Source organism: Chrysochloris asiatica, unplaced genomic scaffold, assembly GCF_000296735.1.
Source record: "Chrysochloris asiatica unplaced genomic scaffold, ChrAsi1.0 scaffold00061, whole genome shotgun sequence".
NCBI lineage: Eukaryota > Metazoa > Chordata > Mammalia > Afrosoricida > Chrysochloridae > Chrysochloris > Chrysochloris asiatica.
The window spans coordinates 11042727-11053323 of record NW_006408579.1 but is presented as its reverse complement, the minus strand read 5'-3'; the positions used below and the strand labels follow the sequence as shown (position 1 = coordinate 11053323).

At 36.6% G+C, this 10597-nt stretch overlaps 1 protein-coding gene across 1 annotated transcript in view; it reads right to left on the bottom strand.

Annotated features, from left to right (window-relative positions):
- ZBTB20 (zinc finger and BTB domain containing 20) overlaps positions 1–10211 on the bottom strand; it is a 601757-nt gene extending 591546 nt beyond the window's left edge. Inside the window, exon 1 of the mRNA XM_006864167.1 lies at positions 9826–10211. The gene's annotated coding sequence lies outside the window, so the exon portion shown is untranslated. The remainder of the gene's footprint in view (positions 1–9825) is intronic.
- Between the last annotated feature and the right edge of the window lie 386 nt (positions 10212–10597).

The following is a 10597-nucleotide window of genomic DNA, read 5'->3' as shown; positions in this document are numbered from 1 at the left end:
ACTCCACAGCACATAACAACAACAACAAGAGGAGGAGGAACAGAATACTTTAAATAACTTGATAAAAATAAAAGAGTCAAACACAATATAGATCACCATAAACCTGTAGGTAGAAAAGTGAACAAAACTTTTACTATGAAGTGAGAGGAAAAGGAAGATTCAGGAATACATTATCTGTGGGAAGAAATACAGTCAGAGGAAAATTCCTAGGAAATGATCAGCACTTAGGAATAAAATCATTCAGTGCTGTGTCTCAAGGTAGTATTAGCTGCAGAAAATACATATACTGATGGGTTAAATCAGGACTGAGGAAAATATAAAGGCAAATATGAGTAGCTCAGAGGGGGAAAAAAATATAGGCAGCTTGGGACTCAACTGTCATCACAATTCATTTGTGTTTCACATCCCACTGTTTGTGACATTAACAGAATTTCGAATTTAGCAATGAACTATTTTTGTATTGTGAATCTCTGCAGCCATTTTCCATATGTAGCTACCATCGCAACTAGCAATAATACCCCTTTGATCTTTAAAATGATTCAAATTACTACTATTCAAATTAGGGGGTCACCTAAGAGTTTCCCAAGCAAATTTACTTTTTCTAACACTTCAGTGGAAGTATCATTTCTGCTCTTTATTTTAATTAAATCTGAATTATTTGAACACTTTAGTAAAAATACTTGAGTGTTTTTTAAATTTTTTTGTTATTTTTTCTTTAAAAGTTCCAGCTAGTTTTAGATTTTTGAGTTGTATTTTCATTTAAATAGAATGATTGATGCAAACATTTTCATGATTTTAAATAGATAAAATTTACATTTAGAGTTCCTACTGTGTGTCAAGCATTAACCCAGGCAATTTCAGGTTTTATTATTATATATTGTTGTTGTTGTTATGTCCCATGGAGTCAGTTCTGACTCATAGCAACCCTGCACAGTGTGGTTTCTGAGGCTGTAAATCTTTACGGGGGCAGAAAATCTCATCTTTTTCCCGTGGAACAGCTGGTAGTTTCAAACTGCTGACCCAGAGGCTAGCAGCCTGAATCATAATCACTATGCTACCAGAGCTCCTTAATGAGAACTAAATTGTGTGTGTGTGTGTGTGTGTGTGTGTGTGAGTGTGAATGTGTATGTGTGACTCAGGCAAAAGTATTTTCAATCACCTTATGTGCATGTGAAAGTTGGACAATGAATGGTGGTGGTGGTTATGTGCCGTGGAGTCGGTTCCGACTCATAGCGACCCTGTGCAGGGTTTTCGAGGCTGTAAATCTTTACCGGAGCAAAAAGCCTCATCTTTCTCCTGCAGAACAGCTGGTAGTTTTGAACCGCTGATCTTGAGGTTCACAGCCTGATTTGAATCCACTACGCTACCAGAGCTCCTTGGACAATGAATAAGGAAGATCAAATAATTGTTGCCTTTGAATTATTGTGTTGGTGAAGAATACTAAATATACCATGGACTACTAGAAGAATGAATAAATCTATCTTGGAAGAAGTACAGCCAGAATGTTCATTAGAAGAGAGGATGGTGAGACTCTATCTCATGTACTTTGGACATGTTATCAGAAGGGACCAGTCCCTACAGAAGGGCATCATGGTTGGTGAAGTAGAGGGTCAGTGGAAAACAAGAAAGACCTTCAACAAGATGGACTGACACAGTAGCTGCAACAATGGATCCAAACATACCAATAACTGTGAGGATGGTACAGAGCCGGGCAGTGTTTCATTCTGTTATACAGAGGGTCGCTATGCATCATAACTGATTAGAAGGCACCTAACAACAAGTGCCATTCATTGAGAGTTTAAGCTTTCATATCTTCATACTGTTGTTGCGGTTGTTATGGGTATCATTGATTTAGTACCTATTATGTTCCAAGAACTCTATTAGGTTTTTTTATATATAGCTCAACATGAGGATATTATTATTTCATTTTTCACTTGAGTATTAGACATAATAAATAATTAATTTTGGGTACAAATTGTGATTATAAAATTTGTCAGTTACAGAGATGATAATCCAACACATAACTATGCAACTAAAGAATACATTTTGTTTTGTTTTCACTATACATCAATGCCTTTCCGTACTGAGGCAAGACTACAGTTTTATAAAGGTAACATAACATACTGTCAAGACTCCATGCAACTGCTTTTTCTAATGCCTTCTTATTCTACTGGGTCATCATTCTTTTAAAATTGTTTACACCTCTACAGAGTATACTGAATGACGTTCACATGCTTCTGCTTATAAAATAGAATCAATTCAATGAATACATTTTAAGTACCTACTATATGGTGGCACTACTAAGCGCGGTGTCTTTTTCACCATTATACTAAAACAAAGATCTTGATACTAATCAATAATCATTTTTTGAAGGTGATATTAAAATAAAGGTAAATTTGTATTTCTAACCTGTTTCAGTTACTTATGGTATAAAGAAAGGTGAAAATGCCTGAAAAATGCCTTGGCTTTGCAATGAAAATGCCTTGGCTTTGCAATGAAAGTTTCCATTTAATAAAACAAACCTAGTTAATCACAATATAGTGAAACAAAATCTGTAATATGAAGGGCATTTAAGGCAGATTTAGACATCATTTCTACCTAGAAACAGAAAATTCGTTTGCATAATGTCATTTATCTAGTGAGCTAAATCATATTATAATTTTCAGCTATAGAATCCAGATTTTTAATGTGTGTTGCAGAGATGATATCTCTGACCCACCCTCAGTAGGAAATGTGTTTTGAGTTGTTTTGTCAGTAGTGATAATGGGGTTGCACTGGAAAAAAAATATATTTCCAGCAAGTTTCCCTGGTAATGGAAATAATTGTACTACTACTAATAATAATAGTAATCATCATCATAATAATGATAGCATTTATTGAATACTTTACTATGTGCCAAGTACTGTGAAGAGCAGTTTACATGCATTATCTTACTCGTTTCTTAAAACATCCTGTGAGGTAGGTACTGCTAATGTTTCAACTTAATAGAGAAGGAACTCAAATAATTTCTCCAAGATCACACCAGTGGAGAAGAGATGCAACCAGGATACGAACCCAAGGAATCTGACTGTGTTATAACTACATTAGAGGGTGAGGTGGGATATGGCAAGAGTTTTGAGTGTTTGTAGAAGAGGACACTGGGCTTGTATTGACTCATCTAGAGTTGGTCTATAAAGCCCAGATCTGAGGACAGCTAACAAGACAAGAGTGAAACTTTGATTTGCTGACATCCACTGCCTGCTAATTAAAATGTTCCCTTTTGAGGAACCAGTGACTGGCTGGCACAATGCCTAGAACATAATACATGCTCAGTAAAGTCTCCAATAAATGTTAACTTTTTTTTTTTTCAAAGTGGTGGATTAACAGGTTATTTCCTCCTTTTATAAAAAATAAAAATTTTCCTATATTTTAAAAATATCCTCCGGATGGGCACATATTATTTAAATGATTATAGAAAAAATAACTTAATAGTTTTTCTCTTTTATTCCTTCTATCTTACTATTAGGTTGTTGTTGTTGTTGTTAAGTGCTGTCAACTCATTTCCAACTCATAGCTACCCAGGGTTTCCAAGAAATGACTGGTGAACTTGAACCACCAATCTTGTGGTTCAAACTGACCCTGCAGTCCAGCACATTAACCCACAGTGCCACTCAGTTAAAACATGACTGCCTCTGGAAAGCCTGTCTTGTTGCTTTGTTCTCTGACCTTCTCTAGGATAACACTCAGTACTTTGTCCTCTACAGAACCTATTAAAGCCACATACTACTGTTAACTGTTTCTCTTCACTACTAAATGCTAAGTTCCATGCATATTGGCCCTATTATCTTATCTCTTAGATCCCTAGGTATCCTAAATGCTTAGCCTTCAGTTCAATGAAAAAAACCAAGAACACACACTCTAGACCAAGCAAACAAATGAAAAAGGATGATCTTGTGGTTGACTGTGTGCAGTTATTGGTTCTTGAAGGTGACTTCCCCTCCCCACACCCCCAATACATTATGTGCAGTTCTCCATGGAAAGAAGCCTCCAATAGCAAGGAGCATCCTGAAGTGATTGGCCTTTTTCCTGGATGACTTTACAAATGCATGCAAAAGTGTCTGGAATACACAGTTTTACACACACACACAATTCAATAATATGAGGATGCTTAGAAGTTATGGGGAAAATAGGCAATTTCTCAAAAGTAAAGCATAATCTTTTTTATATTTATATTACTTTACATTTTATACTAAAAGTTTAATTCCCTTCCCACCCAACTTTCTTATATGCTTTATGAAAGTTGTTGTTAAGTGCCATCAAGCTGACTCATAGCCCCCCTGTACACAGTTTCTGAGGCTTTTTAAATCTTTGCAAGGAGCAGAAAGCTTTATTTTTCTCCCAATGAAAAGTTAGGAGGCTCAAACCACCGAACCAGTGCTTATCCTATGGAGCCACCATGATGCTCCTGCTCATTAAAGTAGGAAATCTAGTTTATTTACCAAGGCCTAGAAAAGGGAATGTTGTTGTTGTTGTTAAGTGCCATTGAGTCGGTTCTGACCCATAGCGACCCTGTACAGGGTTTCCGAGGATATAAATCTTTACAGGAGTAGAAAGCCTCATCTTTCTCCCATGGAGCGGCTGGTAGTTTCGAACCACTGCCCTTAAGGTTTGCAGCCCGATTCGTAACCACTACGCTACCAGAGCTCCTTAGAAAAGGGCATAAAACTAACTAAATACTCAGTAAGTATATGTTACAAAGAAGGGAAGAAAAAGGAAATAGAAGTTCCTCAGTATTCCTTATCATTCTGGAGAAGAAAGGAAGGAGGTCTCAAAAATTTTTTCAGGAAAATATGAATCATCAATGAAATTGCAAGCTCTCATCCAGTTCCCCAGATCAGCTACCTAATCCCATCATGCAAACTACTTCTAGTTTATCAACTTCCCTTCCTAGGCACAGCAAGAAACTAGGCTGAGCAAACAGCACTAGGCGAGGGCTGGGTTCCCCCATATTGTGTCCCACCTGCCAACCAGTGAGGCTGCCACCATTTAGATTCCAGTATGTCTTACAGACCAGCAAGCCACCAGTTAAAAAAAAAAAAGAAAAAAAAGCTAAAGTCATTGCCATCTAGTTGATTTCGACTCAAAAAGACCCTATTTTGCTTTTGTTGCTAAGTGCAGTCAAGTTGGTTCCAACTAGGTGACTCTGTGTAGGGTTTCTGAGAAGCGGCTGGTGATTTTGAACTGCAGACCTTGTGGTCAAACCAACCTTGCGGGCGAGTGCTTATCCTACAGCACCACATAAGGCAGGGTCGAACCGCCTCATACAGTTTCAAAGGCTTAGCTTATAGTTGCTGTCACTGTTTAGTGCTGTTGAGTGAGTTACAAGTCATAGCAATCCAGTATAGGGTTTCTGATGAGCAGCGGGTGTGTTTGAACTGCTGACCTTGCGATGAAAGTCCAGTACTTATCCTACAGTGTCACATCAATCAATCAAAAAATGATAGCTAAGCAGAGGGAAAAAAACAAAAACAAAACTGTTTTCTAAAATGATAAGGTATGGCTTAAATGGTTAAAACGAACATAGGATATTTTTTTTATATTCTAGGTATTTCCAGAATTATTAGCAGACAACTGTCATATATTATTGCACACGCATAGATATTTTGGTTATTTTTAATATAATAAACCCTCACCAATTGTGGTGTGGAAATCCTACCCTTTTTGTTCATACATGAGACATTTCAAACCACAATCTTAAAACAGTGGTTTTAAAACTTTAGTGTGACTACCAAACCTGGTTAGTTTCCTAAACTGTGGATTACACACTCTACCCTCACTATTCTCTATGAACTACTTTCTAAGGACTGGTTTATAAGGTAATGTAAAAACAAGTATGTTTGGGCTTCACCTTTTCAGTACTGAGAAAAAACTAGTCTATTACAGTGTAACTTAGCCATTAAAATTACTTACGAAAAACTAGGCAGTTTGCTAAGACTTTTGTAAATGAACCATGGGAAGATGTCAGCACAAGAATCATTAAATTACAATCCACAAGTGTTCTTTTTTTAAACTCCAAAAAGACTGACGTTGTTGTTGTTAAGTGCTGTCAAGTCAATTCCAACTCATAGCGACCCTATATAGGGTTTCTGAGGAGCAGCTGATGGGTTTGAGCTACTGACCTTGTGGTACTGTGGGATAAGTACAGGACTTTTATCTATAAAGAGAAAGATCTAGTGTGGTGCTGCAGGATAATGCACTGAACTACAAGGATGGCGGTTCAAACTCACCAACTACTCCTCAGAAACCCTATACAGGGTTGCTATGAGTTGGGACTGGCTCAACAGGACTTAACAACAAATATATTTACACCATTACATACATACCAAGTCAAAAAATAAAAACTTCCTAAAATAATTAAAATATTTCTTGGTTTGGAGGCTAATAGGTTCATTTGGTTATTAGCAGGATTGCAATTTAGGGGGTCATAAGTCCTGGTGTGGTGCTGTGGGTTAATGCGCTGGACTGCAAAGTCAGTTTGAACTACAAGGTCGGCAGTTAAAGCTCACCAGCAGCTACTCAGTAACCATATACAGTCAAATTGGTCAGAACCGATTTGATGACACTTAACAACAACAGCAAATTTAAAATACCACCATAAGATGATCCATAGGCATAATAGATAAATTATATAGACATATTTATTAATAACAAAATATATTAATAAGTACAATAATTAACAAAGCATTAACTCTGGTGTCCCTTAATTCTGAAAGCCAACTATAGGGGTTCCAAATATTTGTATTTAGTCTGTAGAGTGTGGTGGTGGTGGCAGCAATGTGCTGTAGAGTCAGTTCCTACTCATAACAAGTCTGTATAGGATTTCCGAGGCTTTATGGGAGCAGAAAGCCTCATCTTTCTCCTACGGAGCAGCTAATAGTTTCCAACTGCTGACCTAGCAGTTAGTAGCCCAGCTTGTAACCTACTATGCTATCAAGGCTTTATCAATAAATCAAAGTATATGATTATAAAAATATTTTTATTTTAAACTTATTACATATTTGTATGAATTACTACTTATATACACACACTTATATGGTATATGGAATCCTGGTATGGCACTGTACGATAAGCACTTGACCACAAGGCTGGTTTGAACCACAAGATAAGCAGTTCGAACTCACCAGCCACTCTTTGGAAACCCTATACAGGGTAACTACGAGTCAGAGCTGACTCCACAGCACTTTACAACAACAACAACATATAATATATAACTCTAGTTATCTATATATCTCTATCTAATCCTTACCTGGACTCCTGGTGTGGCACTATAAGATCAGCATTGGACTGCGAACCAAAAGGTCGGTAGTTCAGACCCACCAGCTGCATTTAGAAAACTCTATACAGGGTCATTATGAGTCGGAGCCAATTTGACGGCACTTAATAACAATAACATCCCTTAAACTAAACATTCTAGTCATTGGCTTCCATTATTGTTTCCTTTGAATTAAATAATAATATGCATTAAGGAAACGTTTGTACCTCCTGAACAACTAAGAATGATAATAATCTCAAAACTGAAAGTGTGTATTTCACACTGAGTTTAGTCTATTTTCTGCATTTCCCTCTAATTATGACCCATTCAATCTCAGTGCAGCTCTAGTAAAACTCAGGTAAGTTAGAAGAACTTTAATTGGGCACTGTGCCTCTTAGCAATGATACTCAACTAGATATGTCCTCTTATGACTACTCTACGCTGAAATATTATTATGTTTGAGACCTTAATATGATGCTTGTTCTTGTATTAATTTCTGAATCTCATATTCTTCCAGATATCCAAGGAATATAGTACCACCATGGGAATAATGCCAAGTTGTATTGCTTCCTCCCCCGACCCCCCACCACCCAACCCAGCATAGACAACCAATAGCTGATTCATACTTCTATTATATCACAGTTGGATGAAAGAAGCGCTCTTTTAGTCTGGCCTCCGCATGTCTTTTGCAACTCATTTGTAGACAGTCCAGAAGCTAGCATCTGGACTTCATTTTTGTTCCAGCAGTCACCATTTTATAATGTTTCCCCAAGTCACTGTGAGTTTAACTGATGACAAGTCAATCCAAAATTCCAAAAGGTATTTCAATTCACTGAGTTAAATCAGAAAGAAAGAATTACCACTGACTTGCCATAGGTTCAAGTCACTCAACAACACTCTGCCATTCATTTCCCATATATCAAAAGGGTATGATGCTATTCTCTCTCAGAAAACTAATAAAGTATGTAGCAAAGTAATTGGTTGAAAAAATGTTTTGTTTTGTTTTGAATACTGAGTGCTGTAATTTTTTTTAGTCTTGCAAAGAATTCTGGTTCAATTTTTGAACCTTTCCAAGTCCTCATAATTCTATGGTATTCATAATAAAGTAGGCAGATGGTTTAGCCTCCAAACATATGCTTTAAATGCCCCTTTGCTATTTCAAAATAATGGACCAAACTGTGCCCTCAAATTGTCACAAGAAACTTTAAGGAGGCTGTCTCTTGAAATCTGAGGGCAGAATGTGACCCAGTGGGCATTAAACCTTTAAAAATATATATATTCTAAACTTTCTTATAAACTCTATTCCACATACTTAGCCAAACTATATTTAAAAAAAAATAAAATAGGATAGCAAGGAAAATTCCTAATCAGTACAATAAATAGATTCAAGAAAGAGATTAGAAAGAAAAATATGTTTTATTTATTCTGATTCTCTAAAACCTTATGAGAATCATCTGATTTAATTTCTGTATGATTGCCAGATTTTCCATTTTCATTATTATTATTAATCTATTATTACTATCATGTAGATGTTTTATTGTTAAAGCACTTTGCAATTATTAATTAGTTAATTTAGTTTAAATTATGTTTATGCCTTTGCTTTAAATCCTGTTATTTATAGTTATTACAGCCCTCAAATGCTATTTCACCAGCCAATTATTCTCATTTGAAAAACAGTTTGTTGTTAGTGAAGGCACATTTTTCCAGGTTTTCATAGAATATGCAATTCATCCTTGGTGGATATACGAGTGTGGTTCTTGGCAGTGCTGTTCACATAACCTTACAGTATTTATAAGAGTATCTCCATTTTTTTTAATGTCTACCTTTTATACATAAGAATGTGTACTTATTTCCACACTTCTATTTCTATGTATTTAAATTTGTTTTTTTTTAAAGTCTGTAAATAGTCTCTACTTTCAATGTCCACAAAGCTCAGTAATTCGACGAATATTACAGATAAAAGGACAGCATAATGCACAAGAAGAAAGAGTTGGGTTACTATAGAGGTCCAAAGTTTAACAATTATTCCAAAATGATAATATCCCTTTAAAAATTCTGAACAAGGACTAGCTTGGTGCTAATGTATAGCACTGCTTATTTTTACAAATAAATACAATAGTGGAAACCCAAATGCTTCTGGGATACGGTTAAGACGGGTCATAATTAACTATGTTGAAAATGACTAAAGATCCTTAAGTCAAAAAATAATTTTATACATATTCCCACACAAATAACTGAGCAAAGCTCAGAACTATTATTGGTACAAAACACTAACATTAACATTCTACTGATAAAGACAGAAAGTAACTCTGAGAAAACCTCCCCTCCTTCTCACTTTTCCAACTTTCACATTCAATGCAGCACTGAAACTATATTCTCAGTCAACTTAGAAATCTGCCGAGCAGTAATCCAATAAACAACTTGATTAAAAAACAAAAACAAAAGCCACCAGCTTTTAAAAGTCTGCTTCCCCTTTATCGTGCCCTTGCATCCCCTTGTTCTTTCCCTTTCCGTGCACCCACAATCACTCTTACCTGCACAAGTCTGAGACATCAGTCTATGTGTTTTTTTGGAAATGTACTCTGTACCGATGCATTTTTCTGTGTTTCTTTCTAGCCCTCGGGAATGTTAAGAATTTAGGAAGAGAGCCACAGCTTAAGAGAGCAATTATTTGCCAGTAAATACTCAATTTGCTTGTCCTGTGATTTCTCTTCTAACTTGCATATTCAATAATCCATCCCTGACTGCGTCACGAGCACAAAAAGTCTTTTCTCCAAAGGAGAACACTTTCGCCAATCAACCTTCAGCCATGCCAGGGCACAGCTCGTCAGGGTGATTTGTTAGCTTTAATTAATAATTCCTCACGCTGGCCATTTTAACAACAAAAAAACACAGTTAAGCTGGGACGCTCGATGGCTATGATTCAGGCCGATAAAACTACAGTTGGGAGGGAGTAGGAAGGGGTGGGGGTGTGGGGGATTCAGATGCCGTTTATAAACACCTCTAATCAGACTCTTTCAGTTTACAATATAGAGGACATCTCAGCTGAATTACCACGTTATGTCCACCAATTTGTATTCAGATGGGAGCCATATGTTCTACCACTTTATCTGCTAGCGTCTCCCTGGTGCCAACAGAGTCATCAGGCAGATAACATTTACAAAAGAGGTCTCTAGCCTCTGGATTGCAAAAGTTTACAGCAGGGCGAAGTTGAGAAATCAGACATATACATATATGTACCGGTCTGGAAACACAGAGGTAAGAGTTATGAATGTCAGATTTACTTTTTTTCTGCCATGTGTGTGA